This window comes from Apium graveolens, chromosome 10 (assembly GCF_009905375.1).
Source record: "Apium graveolens cultivar Ventura chromosome 10, ASM990537v1, whole genome shotgun sequence".
Lineage (NCBI taxonomy): Eukaryota > Viridiplantae > Streptophyta > Magnoliopsida > Apiales > Apiaceae > Apium > Apium graveolens.
The window spans coordinates 31724296-31748813 of NC_133656.1; the positions used below are offsets into that span (position 1 = coordinate 31724296).

Sequence of the window (24518 nt, forward strand, 5' to 3'; positions counted from 1 at the left end):
CAACAACCTGAACATCAATGGAAAGTATTATTCAATCAGGGAGGTCAACAAAAAGTTCCTTTTAACACTGCCAGCTCATCTTGAACATAGAATCACTGCCATTAGAGAAGCTAGAGATCTGAGTGAGATTTCTTTGGACAGGCTCTATGGAGTGTTAAAAACCTATGAGTTGGAGCAGATTCAACAGAAGGAAGTCTACGGGAATGATAGAATGGTTAGCACATCTACTGCACTTGTAGCTGAAGGTCAACAACAACAACAATCTCAACAGTTAGAAAGAATGGTACAGTTTTCCAAGGGTGAGGAAAATGAGTTAGTAGCAGAATATGATCCTCCTACTATAAATCAATCAAGTGATGATTTTTATTCCTTGGAAGAGCTGGAGCAATTGGAAGACGAGTCAATGGCCCAAATTGTCAAGAGATTCTCCCATGTCAGATTCAAGAGGAATCCCAAGCTTAAGTACAAGTCCAACTACAACAAATTCCAGAAAGGTGGATCTTCATCCTCTAACACCAGCAGTGGTGGATACAAAACAGGGATGGTTGATCGGAGCACCATTAGATGCTATAACTGCAATGAGTTGGGACACTTTGCCACAGAATGTAGGAAGCCAAAGCAAGTAAGAAAGAACTCTGAAAGGGCTTATCTGGCAAAGGGAAGAAGCTGGGATGATACTGACAGTGAAGATAAAGAAGAAGGAAATCTTGCTCTTATGGCTGTTGATGGAAAAGCTTCATCGTCAAGAATAGAGGTAAAACTTTCTGATGCTGAAATGGTTTATCATCTAAGAGGTAACTTAGATTGTGCACGTCGTGATAATGAACTGTTAAGTTTACAGATCACAGACCTTGAGAAAGAGGTCAATGAATTAAGACTTGTGCACATTAATCAAGACAAATTAAAAGAACAGGTATCTTTTCTAGAGAATAGAGTTGACTGTTATAGAAAACTCGAAACTATTCTCAAAGACAAGATCACCGGTCTTGAGACTAAGGTTAGAGCCTACTTCAATTCTTGTTCGAAGGCTAAAGAGTTCTACAGTAAGCAAGCTGTTAATCAAACATCTGGAATAGGTTATGATTACAATGTTGCTATTGGAGAATTAGGCATAAACTCCCCTCCTCATGTATGTGCTAAAGGGAGGGAAGTACCACATGTGCTTAAGGGTGTTGATGAACCCCTCTATAAAGCATCAATTGCTGAACCATTTGATGCGACCTCTTCTGTTATTCAAGAAGAAATACGTGCTGAAGATCATGCTAATGAGAAGATTGTTTCCAAGTCAAGTGTGTCGAAAGTTTCAGTCAAAGTTGTGAAAGCAACTGAGACTAACTCAGACACACATGAGTTGGATAACAAAAATGCCATGTCTGCCATGCATAAATTGCCTGCTATTAATCACTCTCATAAAGCATGTGGTGTTTCTAATTGTATGTCTTGTGCTTTTAATATGATGTATGCTTATTTTAATGGTAAGCATGTGTCTAATGATAAGACTACTCCTCGTCAGCATGTGAATAACATGAAGCATGATAGGTCTAAGACTGCTAGTCCTTCTAAGGCTAGAAAGGAGACATTTGTGCCTAAGCTTAAACAGAAATTTGTTAAGGCTATTTACAAGGTCAAATGTTCAGTCATTGAGGATGTTGAGATCGTTAAAATTAAAAATGTTGTTTTGCCTGACAAAGGACAATTCTACAAGTATGCCGGGCCCAACCAAGTTTGGGTTCCGAAGAAGGTCTAATCCATTTGAAGTGCAGGGCATTAAACAGGTGTAACCGGTAGTGTGGATTCTTGACAGTGGATCATCAAGACATATGACCGGAGATAGAGCCCTGCTATCAGATGTGGATTGAGAAAGTTGGCCCCCTGGTTACCTTTGGAGATAACAGCAAAGGTTTATCTGAGGGATATGGCTGTTTGCAAGCTGGGAATGTTATCATTGTAATTTTGTATATTGTGCTAGGTTATTATCAGGAAGCAGTATCTAACATATAGCACCAGTGACGAGACTTGAGAATATTACGACATATCAAGCACCTGCTGCACATTACACTTGGAATTTTACTCTAGTAAGATGTGTACAAGTGTACTCCTGGTTGGTAAGTCAAAAGAGGAAGTCAGTGCACTACAGTTCATGAACTTTGTAGTTGCAGATCTATTGGACTATGCAATCTCTTCTTCACAATCTCACTTCAGGTTGGTATGAACTAGTATACTGCTCAAGCAATCGTCAAGGACATGGTATGGCACTCTAACTGCAGTTACAATTTTATATGAATAAGTAGAGTCGTCATATTTATAACTATCTTATCACTAAGCACAATCATATTGTTTTATATGTGCAGTGGTATATTGTTTATGCAACATAACAATTAGTATCTAAAGTACTTGACAAGTATCGGTCAATGATATGTTGTTAACATTATGTTGCAGATATTTGTAAGCTTTTGACATGAATGAGAATTACTTAGACTTTACCCTAAGTGATCAATGTTTTATCCAAAAACTCATTCATATTGAAAAACAAAATTAAACTTCTTTCTACATTAGTGGTTTCTTATTTCATGTAAAATCTTTTGAAATCACTAGTGTAAATCATTTTCTCTCTATTACCATATGTTCTGTGTTACAGGTTCAGTCTCCAATGACTTTCTTTCATTGACAGTCATGAGGTTGAAAACCCACAACGTCTATCCCAGACTGTAAAGACAAACACAAAAAAAACAGAACCAACCAACACTCTCTTATCACTAAATGTAGTATGAATGAGCGTGAGGGAGATAGTGCCTTAGTGCACCACATAAGGAAGGTTCTGTAGTCAACCCAGTAGCTCTGTCTCATACATAGATGAGTAGTATTTAAACCGAGACAACTGCTAGCCCCCATACATCTTCTCAAAAAGATGTAATGGCTGAAAAGGCACAAAAACAGTTACTAGATTCATTCTCTCAACAGGGTGAGTCTATTGAATTTTGCCTGTCGGCCAAGGTATCCAATGTAGTGTCACCACTTCAAACATAATCAATTCTTGATGCACAAGGAGAGGTTACACACACAAAGGATGAGTTGACGGAAACAAGAGTTTCGACCATTTTAAGGTCAGATTCGATTGTTCAAGGTTCGTTAGTGGACCAATTGCCTTTACAGGTGTTAGGAGAGGATACTGATCCAAAAGCCATATGTCAGTGGTTAGTGTCTACCTCCCCAGGCTTAAATCCCCTGGATGCATTTGCGGATAGTGGATCTGACATAGGTGCAGATCGGCAACTTGTTGACAATGATTCAGATATTACCTGATAAGTCACAAGGAAATGTCTTCACAGACATTAGAAGGGAACTTTGATCTTTATGCTAAATTCGTTGGATCATTGTTTACCTTCCCAGAATTCAAATCTGGAACCCTAAAAGGGAAACTAGCAACTTGTAAATTATGACTCAGATTCATCTGACGAGTTTAACAAGGATGGGGATTTGTGAACTCCCATTGCACCACCTGTGACCTCCTTAAGGATGGCTAAGGTGATTTTCCTTGCAGGTACAGCTGGATTATGGAGCTATGAGAGAAGAGTGATACACTTGTGAGAATGAGTGTAAACACGAGTGGAGAGAAGAGTGAAACACATGTGAGGTACACTAAACAGAATCACACACTCACAGTGAGGTAGAAAAAGAAACTACTTGTTATTTCTTTTCCAACCAAGTGAAATATGAGAACTCCTTCAGACAACAGCATACATTCCTTCTCAAAGGGGGAGATAAAAGCTTAAGAAATAGTTTGGAGGATTCCTCAACTAAGGGGGAGAAATAGCAGGGAGGAAGAAAAAGATCCTAAAAATGTACACTACACCACACCATTGTTGTTTCTAACTACGGATCCTATTGTATGGGAGAGGTGGTAAACATAAGGTGATTTCCTAGTAAGGGAAGAAGCAGTTAGGGGAGTACCATTGGTTTTTATCTGCGGATCCTATTGTACGGGAGAGGTGGTAAAATGAAGATGATCTTCTTTAATCAGTTGATTCTCATAGGGGAGAAGCAAGAGATATGGGCTTCTCAACAGGAAATGTGGTTGTACAAATGAAGATGGAACTACTTGAAGATATGTTCAGTCTAGAGGAACATCTACTTGGAATCTGGAAAATGTTAAATCTCATCCAGAACTTTTCTGCTATTTACTTTGCATGTATGTTTATATCTTTTTCTTATTTGTTAGTTGAGTTATCCTCTAGGTATTTGTGTGTTATTGTCTAACAAACAAATAGGGGGAGATTGTAAGTCATATGTCATAGCCTATTTGTATATTCGAGGATTCAACTCAACTCAAATAAGAATGTAATAAGTAAATAGTGGATCTACCGTCAGAGAGATCTCGCAAAGTAACATCTGTCAAAGGATAAAGAAACATTGTTCATCTGCAGACTTGAATATTCACTGGAAGAAGTTCAAGAATTTGATCATGCCTCAGTGATATAAATCAAGATCGTGGATTTAATCAAGTGACAGAGATCTCGTCAGAGTATCATTAATTACAAGGATTTAATCTGAAGAAAATCAAAGTGTCAAAGTCAAGACATGAAGAAACGTCACAGAAGTTAGTCACTCATGAACCAGACAGTACATCGAGTGTCAACGTTGAAGTGGTGGAATTGATTCATAATTCTCAGTGATTTTCAGAAGATATTCAGAAGAATGGATGCTGCTCATGGTTAGTATTAATTCTCTATTAATTAATTAAGTCATATAATTTAATTAAGAAAATAAATTATATCTGTAAAGATTAATTTATTGATTAATTAAATTAATTGATTAATTGATTAATTAATTCAGAATTAATTTTAGGAATTTTCAGAAGTTTAATTGGATTAAATTCAATCTTAAATCAGCAAGACAATTGAAAATGAACTAGCATGACAATCTGGATTGTCATACCGATTGTCATGCCAGTTCAAAAGATTGTCCTACCGATAGTCATGCTGGTTCAAACGATTGTCTTGCTAGCTCAAAAGGATAGTCTCACCGATTGTCATACAAGCTTAAAGGATTGTCATTCCAATTCAATTAATTCGGTTGTTGATAAATAGAAGCAGAAGTCATTCAACTCAAAAAAAAATCTCAATCATACAGAACACATTCAATAACAAAGAAAAAAAAAAGCAGCCGCCTTGAAACATTTTATTTTCTTCTCTGCTTACATCAAGATCAAAATTCTAGTTTGTTAATGTTAAATCCAAACCACTAGAATTATTTATCTTGTTCTTGTGTAACAATCTAGCGGATCAAAATCCCTAGAACTTAATCTCAAATCGCGTTTAGCATTTGATTCTAATTATTGCAAAAATAGAAAAAGTTCATGTCGAATTTATTCTAGATTTGTGATAATTGATTTGAGATTAATACCTTGTAATCGATACAGTGGTTGTAACACCTTTCAAGTTTAATAATATTTTTATTTAACTTGAATTTTGTTTCACATTTTTTATTCCGCATTTATTCGATTATTTGGTACTATTTGTATTCAACCCCCCCCCCTTCTACAAACACATTGGGACCTAACAATTTGTAACCCCCAGTCGCTCAGGCAAGTTTTCTACCCGTATAACTGTTGTTGTGATGTATATGTGTATATGCATGATCTTGTGATAAATGCATATTTGTTATTAGCAAATTCTTGCGATATATTGTAGCATGTGATATGGTATATATGCATGCCTGTTTCGTATTCTTGATTTATATATCTGTTGGTTGAAATGCTTATTAGTTGCATAATACCTATGCTAGAGATAAGCAGTAGTTGCGTATACCCTGAGTATAGAGGACCCAAAGGTGAACCCTTTTCTAAAAAACCGGGAGTAGATGTTCCCGAGTATATGATATATATATATATATTTACATATATATATTGATATAGTTTTCAAAACTATTAATCGAATAAGGTTTATTCGATAAGTTTATATTATTTAATGAATATTACTTGAATATTCATTCGAGGACTTATGACTCAGTTTATATTATTTAATGAATATTATTTGAATATTCATTTGAGGACCGATGACTCCGATTATTTACTGAATAATATTCTTTATTTTATTAAAAAATAATGTGTCGATAATCAAACTTACTTTTGATTATTCAAATAAAGATATTACTTTCGTATAAGTATATCTTTGGTTATTTACTATTCATTTCAAGTATAAGTTTTACAACTTCTACTTCAATTATTTTTATAAAGATTATTCTTTATGGGAATGTTATTTAAATAATAATATTCAGATATTTTCTAATATATTGGGACTGATTTACTTTATTAAATCAGCATTACTCCAAACACTCTTTAAAGTGCTTTCGAGTCTTTAAAATGATTTTTTTAAAAAAGTTAGAGCGGATCCCAAAACTCATTTTTATATATTTAAGATCTTCCTTTTTAAAGGGGATTTAAATATTCGCTCAAAACCGGAGGGATCCGGCTCTGTGGTGTATTTTATATTCGCAACAAGGTTGTTGTTTTGGTAAATGAATTGATTACTTACCCAACGTTCGGGAAGTAATTCCATCTATCGAGTCGGCATAAGCAACATGGGCTCAGTGGGCGTCTATGAAAGTGTAAGTGGCTCAATGGGAGTCCATCAAATACGTAAGTGGCTGAGTGGCAGTCCAGCATAAGTTCCTATTGCGACCAGGGTGATGACCAGTGGGGAATTCGTCCATCTACTAGTAGAAAAGGTTACTTATTGGTATCTTATCCTGATCAGCAAGATACCGGGTTTATGCCACAATTCTTTTCCTTTCCAAAAATTCATTGGATGTTACAAACTCTGTTCATACTTTACATGACAGAGGTTTTCAGGAAATGTATAAAGAGATATATATGTCGATATATATATCGGGACTTAATGAAGTATATCATAACTTTATTTCATTTAATGATATTTCAAAGATTGAATCTATTCGAGTCTTATCTCGTAGTCTCATCAGTGTGATGAACTTTTAAAACTAATTATAACTTGAACGGTGGTAGTTCAAGTAATATTCGGAAAAGATATAAGTATATTGGAGTATCTTGTAACTTCATCTTTTAAACTTATATCTAGTTAATGATTATCTTATGCATGACAAAGATTTTCAGAAAAATGTTGAGATAAGGCTGGATATATGAGATCACCTTGCAACGATATTTTTATACAGTTATAAACTGGAACTCTGTGTATATTATACATGTCAGAGGATTTCAAAGATTGTGAAAAGTATATATGTATATATACTGAATATTTTGCAACTTGGTCGCGTTAAGATATCAACTTGGTTTATTTCTTCTTGACCAAGACTTTCATGAGTACTATGAGAATGCTCATATATTGTAAATAATTATACATATTATTTTGGTGGGTTTGTTGCTCACCCTTGCTTTCTTCTTTCATCACACAACATCAGCTAGACAAGATGAACAGGACCAAGCTTCCAATTCGCAAGCGGTTAGAAAATGTTCCGCAGTTTTCTGGAAGCGTTGATGCCGCTGTAGCTGAGGTAGGAGCTACCAATAGGCTACATTTTCAACTATTGATGAACCAGATTTATGTATATTTATGAATTGTAATAATGGCAAAGAAATGTAAATTTATTCAGAAACCCTTTTAAGGTGTATTGGCATATAATTGTGGAATAAAACGACTTGTGATTATTTTTGGATATTCATCTTTGAGACTATAACTTGTGGTGTGTGTGTTTATGGTGGGGTCACAGTACAGAATAGTTGATTATTTATTAAGATTGGGTGTTGTTAAGGGAAATGGAACTCGTGACAACCCGGATCCCCGGCCCCGGATTTGGGGGTGTTACAGAAATGGTATCAGAGCCAAGCGTTATAAACCTCAGAGATGATGTGACGTTAAGATAATAAGTTCACTAAGATAATAAGAACTCTTGCCAAGTTCATAGTCGGACTACCTAACGTAGTAATGACAGTTAAAACCCTTATGGGAACCCTTATAAATATAGTGATAGTAACATAGTTCATTCTCGTATAGGGCAGCGGGGCACCGAACCCTGAGGTTCAGGAGCATCAGCATGAGAATGTTTTATTACATGTTGGAGATCAAATTGTGAATCTGATAGAGTACCCTAACGAGGGACCGGATGAGATTCATATTGAGAATATTGCGGTTGAGGATGTTATCCCAGAAGGGATTGTTGCCGAGGAGGATCTCGTGGAGGATCCTGACGAGAATGAAGAGAGGACCGCTGAGGAATTGATGACCGTAGTCAGGGCGACTACTAGAGCAAGAGTGGCCGCGAGGGTGGCACTAGAGAATGAAGAGTTACCAAGGGCACAAAGGTTAATGAGGGCAGAAGGAGTAGGGCCTTCCACGACACCAATTATACCAGTATCAGACCCTCTTCCCGAGGCTCCTGAAGACATCCATGAGGTTCCACCAATTCCTGTTCCCTCCCATGTACAGAGCCCAGCACCTACTGAGGAAATGCCACATTTATCTCCTACACCATTGTCACCTGATACCGTGCTTGGTTATCCATTTTGATCCCCTGGGCCTGCACCACCTGCACCCCATGGACTGCTAGATGCAACCACTCAGGCTTCTCTTATCGCCGATTATTACATGACTTTGGGTGGCCTGTCCGAGGCCCGTAATGTTAGGAGTGATCTGTTGGATCGACTTACTGCACCAAGGATTGAGGGCGGGGTACTTCCAGCGGGATTAGCTCATAACATGGAAAGGATTGAGGCTACCACCCGTGTTACAGCTAGAGGCCATCTTGAGGGTCAGATTGATCCAGCTCTACTTGCCACTATCTTAGACCTCATCACCTCTGTGATGGAGCAGGTTAGGGATGTCGTGCGTGCCCGCATTTCTTGATCCATGGTAGTGTGCAGAACCAGAGAGATCAGACAAGGGTTTCATGTAGCACCGCTTTTGGAGGATTAGCCTAAGTTATGAATGATTAGTTTTAATGACGAGATGATTATCTATGGTAGTACTTTTGGGATATAAGCGATCAGATCAAATGATGTAATTCTCTTTAATGTGTTCCGTAGTTGTACCCTCGAACAAATGGTTATGTATATATTCGTTAATTTCAGTTCAGATCAGTTGTTTGTGATAAGTTCATATTGTTAATTGCACTATTAACACTTAAGAGAGTGTCATGAAGTTTATAGAACTTGAGAATTCATAATTTGCAATCATGCAAGGACAGAACGAGGGAAAGACTTAAGCAAAGTAAGTAAAATAAATATCCAGAGATTCTTAAAATTTTTCCGAGCATTATGCCCCCATGAGGAATAAGATTAGGGGCAAACCTTGAATGTGATAATTAGGGAGGTCGTAATTAAGATATAAGGAACCCAGAATATAATGAAGTGGAAAATGAAGATTTTAAATTAAAGATGACCCCAATTATGGGGAGTGGGAAGAAATATTTAGACTGAGAAAACAGAAGTCGAGCAAGATAGGAAGAACCAGGATGGTACTCCTATTGGGCAATCCATGGACCTGCCTAAAACAAAACTTATACTTTTACCCTAACCACCAAGGGAATAGCTGACCCAGCCGAGGCAAGAGCCTGGCTAAAAGAAATACAGGAATCATTTGAGATTCTAAATGATTGACGAATCAGAAAATAGTGTTTTTGTCACTTACCCTCCTAAGAGAGAGACCACCCACTGGTGAAAGACCAAGAAAGGCACGGAGCAAGAGGTTATGATAAACCGATTACAGTTCAGTCAATTGTTTTTAGGAAAGTACTTCCCAAGGTTATGGAGATAGTGTAAAAGCTTTAGAGCCAGAACAAGGGGGACGAGTATGATGAATTATGAATCTAAGTTGTAAAAGTTGTCAAGATTCGTTCTGAGGACACGAATCCAGAATGACGGGATATTTGAAATCAATGCTTATGTTGTGTTAGTTCAGGAAATAATGATAAGAGAAAGGAAAATAAAAAGAAACTGAAGTGGAAATGAATATAAAGGCAATAGAGTTTGAGGAATAATAAGGAATTTGGGTATGAGGAAACCCTAAAGACTCGTAGCAATAGAAATAGAAAAGTAAGTAATCGTCAGGATGAGGGTGATTCACCATGAGTTAAATTGATGGTTGAAGGCATAAGAGATACATATATGTTGTACCCCCTTCAAGTTGGAAGGATTCGGGAAACCTTGAGATAGTTCGAAGGATAAATAATGAGACGCGGATAGACCGAGGAGACAAGAAAGTAAGAAATTAGGAAAATTGGATGAAGGAAGTGACCTTCAAGAATGTGGAGTGTGAGACCGGTGGCTTGATACCCAGGAAGGAAGACGCCAGGAATGAGAGATATCCCAACATTGAGATGACTGTTGAGATAGACAACAAAAGTAAATACGGAATTATTAAGAAGAAGTTCACGTTGAACACGGCCAATATCTTCCAGAACATCCTTGTTATCATTACCGAATCAGGCAAGAAAAGTGGATAACCGTTATTGTCTTTTGGAGGCCATAAGGATTGACCTCATTTTGGATAAGGATATTATTATGAAATTAGGCATATACTATCAGTACTAGAAATTTGTCAATAGACATCGCTTATTAGCTGATGTCTATTTAAAATCCAAGCGATGTCTTTGCATGCGATAAGAAAGGTAGGTGCATTACACATCGCTTATTAGCCGATGTCTATACACAGTTTAGACATCGTTTTTCTTAACAATGTGATGTATTTTTCTTCAATGTATACCTTCACTATGGTTTCAGTTATTCATTCATATGTCATGCATATCATTTTAAACTTATCACATATATAGCAATATGATACATTAACATCAAAAAACTTGTTAAACTGATGTGTAACTTAACATATTACATCAGTCTTTTATCAGAAGCGATGTCGTACCTTTCTTTTTTAATGAAACCGATGTCTTTGTATGTGTTTAACATCAGTTCTTTCAAAATGTGATATCTATTATATTGTTTTACATCAGTCATTTCTTGTGAGCTGATATATGTGCCTGCTTATGACATCAGTTTATTGTATGAAATGTCTTATTTGACTACATTTTACATCAGTTATTTTGTTCATGAAGTGATGTTTGTTTATTTTTTTATTCATGAATCCCCTGTTTCAATCAAATGCCCAAAACCCAAACAAGAGTCATCCAAAAACATACCAACTGCCATTTTACCATTCCAAAACTAACCAAACCAAAACAAACGCAAAAACAAACATACATTCATTGATTTACCATAGATTATACCAATTACGTACATATATCCACCACCAACCAAACTTCATAATCCAAACAAACTACATAATTGCAAAAGCAAGTACTAGACATCCACCATCGATCATTTACATAGTTCATCCCAAACAGAAATACATCTGCTAAACCAACTGAAGCTCTTCTAAAATTTAACAGCTGCTAAACCAGCTGAAGCTCTATATAAATTAAACATGAGTTAAGATGAAACCTCGGCAGCAGCAAATCTCATCTTTGCTTCATCTAGCTCTTTCTGTGATCCCCTGGACGATACCCAGATAGACTGCAACAGAAGTTTTTTTAAAAAAAACATGAGATTTACTAGACTATTCACAATGTAAACATATCAGCCATTCCAAATATTGCATATTGGAAACCTAACCAAAACACAGTCATAGGCAAATGCTCTGCAAAATCAACCATGTTGTACTCGACAGCAACAGATTTGTGGTGTGTCTCTACTATTCCTGCCACAACCATAGAAATGGCTGAGAGAACGAGTCCAACTCCTATTCTTTGGAGGTGTGTGACTCCAGTGGGAATCCCTGTGAACTTTCAAAGAATTGGAACACAGACACAATCATATATTGGGATCAATATAAACATAAACACTAGTGGAATGAAAGGGATTGAAGATCCAGGGACTTGAAAACCAAGAAGATTTCTGTTCATCGTATTACTTTGTTGAATGCTGAAAGTTTGGAGTTGAGCCAAACATGTATTCATGAAGATAGTGCTTAAAATTATCGGGAGCATCCGAATTAAAATTTTTGTTTCCTCGACTTGTGTCACAGTACACATTTTCCAGAGTCCCGGATTGTTAACAGTAGATGAATCTGTAGTCACAATAACTGCTGCATGATCCAAGAACCTGCAATATAGAGAGATTAAATTTTCCGAACACTAAGAATCTCCACTAGCTAGCTAAGATGAATAAGAGTAGGCACATGAATTGATTTGTTTTGTGAAGAGTCTCAGATTGTTTATCATGAACCTCGTGGAATCCTACTGCGTTTTCTGGCAGTGGAAGATTACGGTTTCTAATTGCAGCCACAAATACCTGGTTTTAGAAAAAAGCATTTGAAGTCATGAATTAGCCCCATCAAAATAATGGACATCAAAGTATATCTATCTGCAATTACAATGACCATGCATACATCCTGTGTAATTGTACAAAATGGTGCACACCTGCATTATTCGACTGAGTGGGCTTCCTTTTGGGACATTGTTCCTGTAGAGTGATCTTCCAATGCACAGGAACAAGATTGCGATTGTGTTAGGTCCCAATGTGTTTGTAGAAGGGGGGTTGAATACAAACAGTACCAAATAATCGAATAAATGCGGAATAAAAAATGTGAAACAAAATTCAAGTTAAATAAAAATATTATTAAACTTGAAAGGTGTTACAACAACTGTATCGATTACAAGGTATTAATCTCAAATCAATTATCACAAATCTAGAATAAATTCGACATGAACTTTTTCTATTTTTGCAATAATTAGAATCAAATGCTAAACGCGATTTGAGATTAAGTTCTAGGGATTTTGATCCGCTAGATTGTTACACAGAACAAGATAAAGATTTCTAGTTGATTGGATTTAACTTTACAATCTAGAAATTGATCTTGAAGTTTTGCAGAGAAGAATAAAATGTTTGCTGCGGCTGCTCTGTTCTTGTTTTTTGACTTGTATATTTGCTGATTGAGTTGTCTTTCTGCTGCTTCTTTGTCTTTTTAAATCATTCACCGGAATTGAATTGAACTGGAAAGACAATCCTATAGCTGGCAAGACTTTCGGTAGGATAATGGATTGAACTAGCAAGACAGTCAGAATGAACTAGCAAGACTTTCGGTATGACAATCAATTGTCATACCGATTGTCATAGTAGTTCAAACAGTTTGTCTTGCTGAAATTAAATAGATTTAAATCCTAATAATAATTCTGATAAGACAATCCTTTTGAATTAGCATGACTTTCGGTATGACTATTGATTGTCATACCGATTGTCATACTAATACAATCAGTTATCTTGTTGAATTAAACAGATTTTAAAACCAATTTAAATTCTGAAAATTCTTAATATTAATTCAGAATTAATTAATCAATTAATTCAATTAATCAAATAAATTAATCTTTGCAGATATAATTTATTTTCTTAATTAAATTATATGACTTAATTAATTAATAGAGAATTAATACTAACCTTGAGCAGCAACCAATCTTCTGAATATCTTCTGAAAATCACTGAAATTATGAATCAATTCCACCACTTCAATGTTGACACTCGATGTACTATCTGGTTCATGAGTGACTAACTTCCGTGACGTTTCTTCATGTCTTGACTTTGACACTTTGATTTTCTTCAGATTAAATCCTTGTAATTAATGATACTCTGACGAGATCTCTGTCACTTGATTAAATCTACGATCTTGATTTATATCACTGAGGCATGATCAACTTCTTGAACTTCTTCCAGTGAATTAACTCCTCAAGTCTGTAGATGAACCTTATTTCTGAATCCTTTGACAGATATTACTTTGCGAGATCTCTGTGACGGTAGATCCACTATTTACTTATTATATTCTTATTTGAGTTGAGCTGAATCCTCGAATTACAAATAGGCCTATGACATATGACTTACAATCTCCCCCTATTTGTTTGTTAGACAATAACACACAAATACCTAGAGGATAACTCAACTAACAAATAAGAAAAAGATATAAAAAGAAATGCAAAGTAAATAGTAGAAAAGTTCTGGACTAGATTTAACATTTTCCAGATTCCAAGTAGATGTTCCTCTAGACTGAACATATCTTCAAGTAGTTCCATCTTTATTTGTACAACCACATTTCCTGTTGAGAAGCCCATATCTCTCTTGCTTCTCCCCCTATGAGAATCAACTGATTAAAGAAGATCACCTTCTATTACCACCTCTCCCGTACAATAGGATTCGCAGATAAAAACCAATGGTACTCCCCTTTTGAAAACAGCTTCTTCCCTTACAAGAAAATCACCTTGTATTTACCACCTCTCCCGTACAATAGGATCCGTAGTTACAAACAACAATGGTGTGGTGTAGTGTACATATGTAGGATCTTTTTCTTACTCCCTGCTATTTCTCCCCCTTAGTTGAGGAATCCTCCAAACTATTACTTAAGCTTTTATCTCCCCCTTAAAGAAGGAATGTATGCCGTCGTCTAAAGGAGTTCTCATATTTCACTTGGTTGGAAAAGAAATAACAAGTAGTTTCTCTTTCTTCCTCACTGTGAGTGTGTGATTTTGTTTAGTGTACCTCACATGTGTTTCACTCTTCTCTCCACTCGTGTTTACACTCTTTCTCACAAGTGTATCACTCCTCTCATAGCTCCAAAAATCAGCTGTACCTGCAAGGAAAATCACCTTAGCCATCCTTAAGGAGGTCACAGGTGGTGCAATGGGAGTTCACAAATCCCCATCCTTGTTAAACTCGTCAGATGAATCTGAGTCATAATCTATAAGTTGCTAGTTTCCCTTTTAGGGTTCCAGATTTAAATTCTGGGAAGGTAAACAATGATCCAACGAATTTAGCATAAAGATCAAAGTTCCCTTCTAATGCCTGTGAAGACATTTCCTTGTGACTTATCAGGTAATATCTGAATCATTGTCAACAAGTTGCCGATCTGCGCCTATGTCAGATCCACTATCCGCAGATGCATCCAGGGGATTTAAGCCTGGGGAGGTAGACACTGACCACTGACATATGGCTTTTGGATCAGTATCCTCTCCTAACACCTGTAAAGGCAATTGGTCCATTAACGAACCTTAAACAATTGAATCTGACCTTAAAATGGTAGAAACTCTTGTTTCCGTCAACTCATCCTTTGTGTGTGTAACATTTCCTTGTGCATCAAGAATTGTTTATGTTTGAGGTGGTGACACTACATCGGATACCCTGGCAGACAGGCAAAATTTAAATAGACGCACCCTGTTGAGCGAATAAATCTAGTAACTGTTTTTGTGCCTTTTCAGCCATTACATCTTTTTGAGAAGATGTATGGGGGCTAGCAGTTGTCTCGATTTAAATACTACTCATCTATGTAGGAGACAGAGCTACTGGGTTGACTACAGAACCTTCCTTATGTGGTGCACTAAGGCACTATCTCCCTCATGCTCATTCATACTATATTTATTGGTAAGAGAGTGTTGGTTGGTTCCGTTTCTATGTTTGTCTTTACAGTCTGGGATAGATGTTGTGGGTTTTCAACCTCATGACTATCAATGAAAGAAAGTCATTGAAGACTGAACCTGTAACACAAAACATATGGTACTAGAGAGAAAATGATTTATAATAGTGATTTCAAAAGATTTTACATGAAATAAGAAATCACTAATGTAGAAAGAAGTTTGATTTTGTTTTTCAATATGAATGAGTTTTTGATAAAACATTGATCACTTAGGGTAAAGTCTAAGTAATTCTCATTCATGTCAAAAGCTTACAAATATCTGCAACATAATGTTAACAACATATCATTGACCGATACTTGTCAAGTACTTTAGATACTAATTGTTATGTTGCATTAACAATATACCACTGCACATATAAAACAATATGATTGTGCCTAGTGATAAGATAGTTATAAATATGACGACTCTACTAGTTCATATAAAATTATAACTTCTGTTAGAGTGCCATACCATGTCCTTGACGATTGCTTGAGCAGTATACTAGTTCATACCAACCTGAAGTGAGATTGTGAAGAAGAGATTGCATAGTCCAATAGATCTGCAACTGCAAAGTCCATGAACTGTGGTGCACTGACTTCCTCTTTTGACTCACCAACTAGTAGTACACTTGTACACATCTTACTAGAGTTCAATTCCAAGTGTAATGTGCAGCAGGTGCTTGATATGTCGTAATATTCTCAAGTCTCGTCACTGGTGCTATATGTTGGATACTGCTTCCTGATAATAACCTAGCACAATATACAAAATTACAATGATAACATTCCCAGCTTGCAAACAGCCATATCCCTCAGATAAACCTTTACTGTTATCTCCAAATGTAACCAGGGGGCCAGCTTTCTCAACCACATTTGATAGCAGGGCTCTATCTCCGGTCATATGTCTTGATGATCCACTGTCAAGAATCCACACTACCGGTTACACCTGTTTAATGCACTGCACTACAAATGGATTAGACCTTCTTCGGAACCCAAACTTGGTTGGGCCCGGCACAATTGTAGAATTGTCCTTTGTCAGGCAAAACAATATTTTTATTTTTAATGGTCTCAACATCCTCAATGACTGAACATTTGACCTTATAAATAGCCTTAACAAACTTCTGTTTAAGCTTAGGCACAAATGTCTCCTTTCTAGCCTTAGAAGGACTAGTAGTCTTAGACCTATCATGTTTCTTGTTATTCACATGCTGACGAGGAGTAGTCTTATCATTAGACACATGCTTACCATTAAAATAAGCATACATCATATTAAAAGCACAAGACATACAATTAGAAACACCACATACTTTATGAGAGTGATTAACAGCAGGCAATTTATGCATGGTAGACATGGCATTTTTGTTATCCAACTCATGTGTGTCTGAGTTAGTCTCAGTTGCTTTCACAACTTTGACTGGAACTTTCGACACACTTTGACTTGGAAACAACCTTCTCATTAGCATGATCTTCAGCACATATTTCTTCCTGAATAACAGAAGAGGTCGCATCAAATGGTTCAGCAATTGATGGTTTATAGAGGGGTTCATCAACACCCTTAAGCACATGTGGTACTTCCCTCCCTTTAGCACAGACATGAGGAGGGGAGTTTATGCCTAATTCTCCAATAGCAGCATTATAATCATAACCTATTCGAGATGTTTGATTAATAGCTTGCTTACTGTAGAACTCTTTAGCCTTCGAACAAGAATTGAAGTAGGCTCTAACCTTAGTCTCAAGACCGGTGATCTTGTCTTTGAGAATAGTTTCGAGTTTTCTATAACAGTCAACTCTATTCTCTAGAAAAGATACCTGTTCTTTTAATTTGTCTTGGTTAATGTGCACAAGTCTTAATTCATTGACCTCTTTCTCAAGGTCTGTGATCTGTAAACTTAACAGTTCATTATCACGACGTGCACAATCTAAGTTACCTCTTAGATGATAAACCATTTCAGCATCAGAAAGTTTTACCTCTATTCTTGACGATGAAGCTTTTCCATCAATAGCCATAAGAGCAAGATTTCCTTCTTCTTCATCTTCACTGTCAGTATCATCCCAGCTTCTTCCCTTTGCCAGATAAGCCCTTTCAGAGTTCTTTCTTACTTGCTTTGGCTTCCTACATTCTGTGGCAAAGTGTCCCAACTCATTGCAGTTATAGCATCTAATGGTGCTTCGATCAACCATCCCTGTTTTGTACCCACCACTGCTGGTGTTAAAGGATGAAGATCCACCTTTCTGGAATTTGTTGTAGTTGGACTTGTACTTAAGCTTGTGATTCCTCCTGAATCTGACATTAGAGAATCTCTTGACAATTTGGGCCATTGATTCGTCTTCCAATTGCTCCAGCTCTTCCAAGGAATAAAAATCATCACTTGATTGATTTGTAGTAGGAGGATCATATTCTGCTACTAACTCATTTTCCTCACCCTTGGAAAACTGTACCATTCTTTCTAACTGTTGAGATTGTTGTTGTTGTTGACCTTCAGCTACAAGTGCAGTAGATATGCTGACCATTCTATCCTTCCCGTAGACTTCCTTCTGTTGAATCTGCTCCAACTCATAGGTTTTTAACACAACATAGAGCCTGTCCAAAGAAATCTCACTCAGATCTCTAGCTTCTCTAATGGCAGTGATTCTATGTTCAAGATGAGCTGGCAGTGTTAAAAGGAACTTTTTGTTGACCTCCCTGATTGAATAATACTTTCCATTGATGTTCAGGTTGTTGATCAACACATTGTACCTCTCAAACACTTCAGTAATTCCTTCTCCTGGATTTGATTTGAAATGTTCATATTCAGAGGTTAGGATTTCCAACTTGTTCTCCCTAACTTCCTCTGTGCCTTCATTAATTACCTCAATAGTTTCCCACATATGTTTAGAATTTTTACAGTTCATCACATGTCTGTTCATCAAGGGATCAAGGGAATCAATTAATATTAATTGAAGGCTGGCATCCAAGGAGGCTTCTTCCTTCTCAGCAGGAGTAAAATCTTCGGGCTCTTTTGGATAGGTTCTAGCTTTAGTAGTCATCACACCATCTATTATTACCTCCGGTTCAATAACCATCGGAGTTTTTATACCCTTCTTTAACAAGTTTGAATATTTGGGATTTGCAACTTGTAAAAATAATAGCATCTTCTTCTTCCACATGATATAATTCTCTTTATCAAATTGTGGAATATTAACGGTTCCAACTTTATGTGAAGTCATTATGAATTTTTGAATAAATAAAAATTCAAGGAGTTGAAAAAATCACAAAAGTCTAGGATCTTGATTTGTTCGTTAATCAGAAGGCTCTGATACCAATTGTTAGGTCCCAATGTGTTTGTAGAATGGGGGTTGAATACAAACAGTACCAAATAATCGAATAACTGCGGAATAAAAAATGTGAAACAAAATTCAAGTTAAATAAAAATATTATTAAACTTGAAAGGTGTTACAACAACTGTATCGATTACAAGGTATTAATCTCAAATCAATTATCACAAATCTAGAATAAATTCGACATGAACTTTTTCTATTTTTGCAATAATTAGAATCAAATGCTAAACGCGATTTGAGATTAAGTTCTAGGGATTTTGATCCGCTAGATTGTTACACAAGAACAAGATAAAGATTTCTAGTTGATTGGATTTAACTTTACAATCTAGAAATTGATCTTGAAGTTTTGCAGAGAAGAATAAAATGTTTGCTGCGGCTGCTCTGTTCTTGTTTTTTGACTTGTATATTTGATGATTGAGTTGTCTTTCTGTTGCTTCTTTGTCTTTTTAAATCATTCACCGGAATTGAATTGAACTGGAAAGACAATCCTATAGCTGGCAAGACTTTCGGTAGGACAATGGATTGAACTAGCAAGACAGTCAGAATGAACTAGCAAGACTTTCGGTATGACAATCAATTGTCATACCGATTGTCATAGTAGTTTAAACAGTTTGTCTTGCTGAAATTAAATAGATTTAAATCCTAATAATAATTCTGATAAGACAATCCTTTTGAATTAGCATGACTTTTGGTATGATTATTGATTGTCATACCGATTGTCATACTAATACAATCAGTTGTCTTGTTGAATTAAAAAGATTTTAAAACCAATTTAAATTCTGAAAATTCTTAATATTAATTCAGAATTAATTAATCAATTAATTCAATTAATCAAATAAATTAATCTTTGCAGATATAATTTATTTTCTTAATTAAATTATATGACTTAATTAATTAATAGAGAATTAATACTAACCTTGAGCAGCAACCAATCTTCTGAATATCTTCTGAAAATCACTGAAATTATGAATCAATTCCACCACTTCAATGTTGACACTCGATGTACTATCTGGTTCATGAGTGACTAACTTCCGTGACGTTTCTTCATGTCTTGACTTTGACACTTTGATTTTCTTCAGATTAAATCCTTGTAATTAATGATACTCTGACGAGATCTCTGTCACTTGATTAAATCTACGATCTTGATTTATATCACTGAGGCATGATCAACTTCTTGAACTTCTTCCAGTGAATTAACTCCTCAAGTCTGTAGATGAACCTTATTTCTGAATCCTTTGACAGATATTACTTTGCGAGATCTCTGTGACGGTAGATCCACTATTTACTTATTATATTCTTATTTGAGTTGAGTTGAATCCTCGAATATACAAATAGGCCTATGACATATGACTTACAGATTGCTACTGCAAAAGTAGACACCCCAAATCCCCAGTTTCAGCCTTCATTTTCACTAATCCAGACCAAGAAAGTGACACGAAAGATAGCCCCAGTAACAACAAAAAATAGGAACCAGTTAAAGAAACTAGAAAGGGTATTAGACTCTTCAGGGTCTGACTCATCAAACTGGTCTGCTCCCAAGGAAGGAAGCGCCGCTTTTAGTCCACCAGCCCCAAATGCGACTAAATATAGGCCAGTGTATAGAATCGCAGCTTGGCTACTATTTGCAGCTTCACATTGATTTATTAGTAATATCTTAAGCATCTCAAATATTTGCAGAATTCTGAAGATCCAGTGTAGACTATATGTATACAATTGATTAGAGAACTCTTAGAATGTAACTTATCATACAATTATTGTATCATTCAACTCAAGATGTTCATATTTCTATGTTATGCAAACAGCTAGATCAAATATGAAGAATTCCAAAAAGATTATGATATAGGGGAGAGTCTACCTGTATGGAAAGGACAACAGCAATTGTTAAGATCTCCTCGGAACATCCAAGCTCATCTGAAGCTAAGATCATTTTTGAGATCATTGGTTCCTACATAAAGTTAAATATTCTGAGTACTAGAAATCATGAAATCAGTATAAATTATGTTTACTATATGGCTAGGTAGGTGGTTTTGCACTTGGATAACAGAGAGAAGTGCAGAAATTATACCAGGCATCTCATGTGTGTGTGCTCACGAAGAAAGATAAAATTATTCAATTTTTTAAAAGAAAGATATACTGTAACATACTAATGGAATTTCAGCTATTTGGAAACCAGCTGGTGCATCATCATCAATTAGAGAGGAAACAAGACTTGTTCTCTGAATCTCTGGAATCCCCTCTATAGACAATTCATTGACGTAATACTCCTCTGTGTAGAGCCTAATATCGTATAGCTCAAATTAATATTATTCAACAAAGTCTTGCTCTCTAGCAAAATCAAAACAAAAACTTAATAAATTTGCGAACAAGAACTCATGCAGTGATATTTGAGAAGAATGCCAAAGATGAATTATAATTAAATTCTACCATCCATTTTCAATAACAAAAACACCAAAGAGGTGGAACTTGGACATAATTGCAATAAAAAACAACAGAGATATCTAGTGTCAGAGATAAGCTCAAAAAGTAGAAAGATAAAGACATGCATATACATATGAAAGCGTAATATCAAAATCATGAGTTATCGAGCTGTTAAAACCTAGAATGATCAATCAAAGCTGAAATTACATATAATAAACACCTACCGACTAGTATTTTATTCATTAAGTCTAGTTGGATGATATAAAGGGAGAAATTATTCATGACTCGGCCTACACAGGTAACCCCTAATTCAAACCAGGAGAGATGCTATGGAAGATATTCACCCATCAATCTATGAAAATTATCAACTCATATCACGCCCTGTTTTTCAAGATCTAATTCACTTCAAACTGTGCACACAGTAGGCAGAATTTGGACACAGTATCACACCTAAACCATTAAAATCTTCTTGATATTTAGAATAGATAATAATAATAGGCACAACTTCTAAAAAGAAACTGTTGTCATTAAAATGAGAACTTCTCAGTTCAGCACCTATAACATTTTCCAGGACGTACTCTTCCTGCCCTTCCAGCTCTTTGCCTAGCTGATGTTTTTGATATTGGTGCTACTATCAAATTTTCAACATCTGTAATCTGCAAAGTTGTAATCAGAGTTATGTTAAAAATCAAAGACAATGCTGCATATTTAAATATAATTTCATATATGATATATCACAACCAGAAACTGGAGATTACTCTAAGCAAATTTGTAACCAAAGGAACCTACTGCCCAAAATGCAATATACTACATTTGAACTCTTAATGGCCATGTAGCATCTTTTCGACACTGACACAAACTGAATTATTCTGCCTAGGAAAACTAAGAATATCTGAATACATGATTTTAAGATTATAATATGAATTAGTAAACAGACTAAACACAAATATATTTACAAACAACACAAACAAAAATATATACAAGCACTTATTATTACATGTAAATCCGTATTTTAACTACACATACAACTACACATGCAACAACTACACATTTCAATTTCACATGCATACATACAACTACAGAAAATGCAGCCCAAACATATATAAATAGATATGTAAAGAAGAATATACCTAACAAAGCAAGCTCCAAAATCCCAAAAAACACAGCAACAAACTCCAAGACCAAAATCCAACTTAATTAGCTCCGAGATTTAAGCTTTAATAAACCGTTAGCTACAAGATTTAGCTCCAAGAAACTTTACTCCTCACCTTAAACTTCAATGAACACACTTAACTCCTTAATCTTCGAATCTGTCATAAAAATTGAAACAAATGAGAAAAAAAACATTTGAAAGAAAGACAGTAAGAAATTAAGAGATTAGTTGAAGAAATTGAGAGGTTTAATTGGAGATTCAAGGTCTAATGGGAAAGGGGGGAAAGACAGTAAGCATATATTTGAGAGTTTTAGGTTTAGCAGTCGAGAGAGAAAGGGGGAATGACTGAATGAGTTTTCGTTTTTGTTTTTGTGGAGATTGTAATTTTTTGTTTTTGTTTTAATTTTGATTTATTTTAAATTTTATGTTATAATGTTATTAAAGTGAATGAGTGAATAGGCGGGATGGGGAAATATACTAAGGGGGGGAAAAATTTGGCTAAGGGCGGGGAGCAAAAGGGAGAAGCAGCGGGCTCTAATTTTTTAAAATTGAGCTTAGACATCGGTTATTATGTCAACCGATGTTAAAAAGAAATTGGACATCGGTTTATATGTTAACTGATGTGACGTAGTTTTTAAAAGAACAACTTAGACATCACTTTACTCAAAAGCTGATATAAGCATACCAAAAAGACATCACTTTTTTTTATGTGATGTAAAAAAGGCTTTTAAGATCAGTGACTTTTCTGACTGATGTCTAATGTGCGATGTCTAATGCTGATTTTCTAGTAGTGTATCAAGGTGGGAATGATTGAATAAAGACACCCTCATCAGGGATATATGACTTGATTTATCCATGGAAGGATGCATGTACCTTTTTAAAGGTGGAATTAAAGATAGAACATCGGTAACTTAAAATGAATCCTAGGGGAATGCATAAAGGTTGGCATTTCACCCTTAATAGGGATAGCATGAGTTTTGACAAGTATGAATTGGAAAGGATCAAGGTAACAACAACCTTTAAAGATCAGTAAAGAAATTTTTCAGAAGTACATAGACAATGGTTCTAGTATTAGTAAATGGTATTTTGATATGCCTTGTATCTAGGGGATACAGGAGGAACGATTCAAGGATAACCTTAGAGGTTTTACAAGGAGAAAGGTAATATTCAAAATTCTCAAGAATAGAAATATTGATAAAGGAAATATGACGTAATTATAATGATGCTAAGTGGGGCACGTGTTAAACCACGAGAAAGTATGGATCGAACCAGTAAAGGTCGAAATTGTTCAGGGAAATTAGGACCTAAGATAAAAGATGTTCTAAGTATGATTGAGAGTCAGTCGTGACAGTGATTAACCTCTAAAGACTGAGGTAATAACTTATGGAAAAATGGTGATATTTTTTTTTACTCATCAGATTTTAAGGAAAACATCTTCACATAAGCAGTGATTAAAATGAGGTAGAAAATTTATTTGGAGGTGGTTAAAATGACATTGACAGTAAGGAAATTTTACTATCAGGAAAGGCCAAAGAGGTGGCCGATACTTTAAAGGTAAGAGGATAATTATAGGCGCTTGTGCCAAAGGAATACAGTGATGATGGTTAAAGATGTGAAGGTTGTATTATGGTTTTGAAGATTGACATTCCTTCTGATGACTGTGCAATACCCAACCGTAATAGTAGTTGGTAAAGGTTTAATTCGTGTAATCGCCATGAGCGGGCTATCTATCTCAGAAGGTACTATCTTGAGATGAGCCAGGACCATGTTTCAAAAAAGACTAGACGAACCTTTGAGTTAAGTCTTCTATTGAAGGCATATGATTAAGAATGGTATTAACCTGCTATCGTTGCTTTGATTGAAACTCTTCTGTAATTTTATCTGCTTCATTTCATGATAGTACGTCAGGATCTGGAGTGTTCTTCATGAATTATGAATGGTAACTATGTTAACTCCTTAGAAGAATTTGATACGACAGGTATGGACTCCGTATGGTTAGCTATTAAGATTTCAAGGAAAATGAATGACGACAGTAGGTCAGTGGTGGACCATAGTAATACAGCAGCGATTCATTGAATAATGAGCCGATTACAACCGTGAGAGTTGTAGTGTAATGGATGTTGAGATTGGGTACCCCTAATCAGGTTGTGGTGATGTATAAGTTATCGTTGAATAGA

At 35.8% G+C, this 24518-nt stretch overlaps 1 pseudogene; it reads right to left on the bottom strand.

The window, feature by feature from the left end:
* Window positions 1-11583: 11583 nt before the first annotated feature.
* On the bottom strand, window positions 11584-22090 carry LOC141690490 (protein NRT1/ PTR FAMILY 4.5-like; annotated as a pseudogene).
* Between the last annotated feature and the right edge of the window lie 2428 nt (window positions 22091-24518).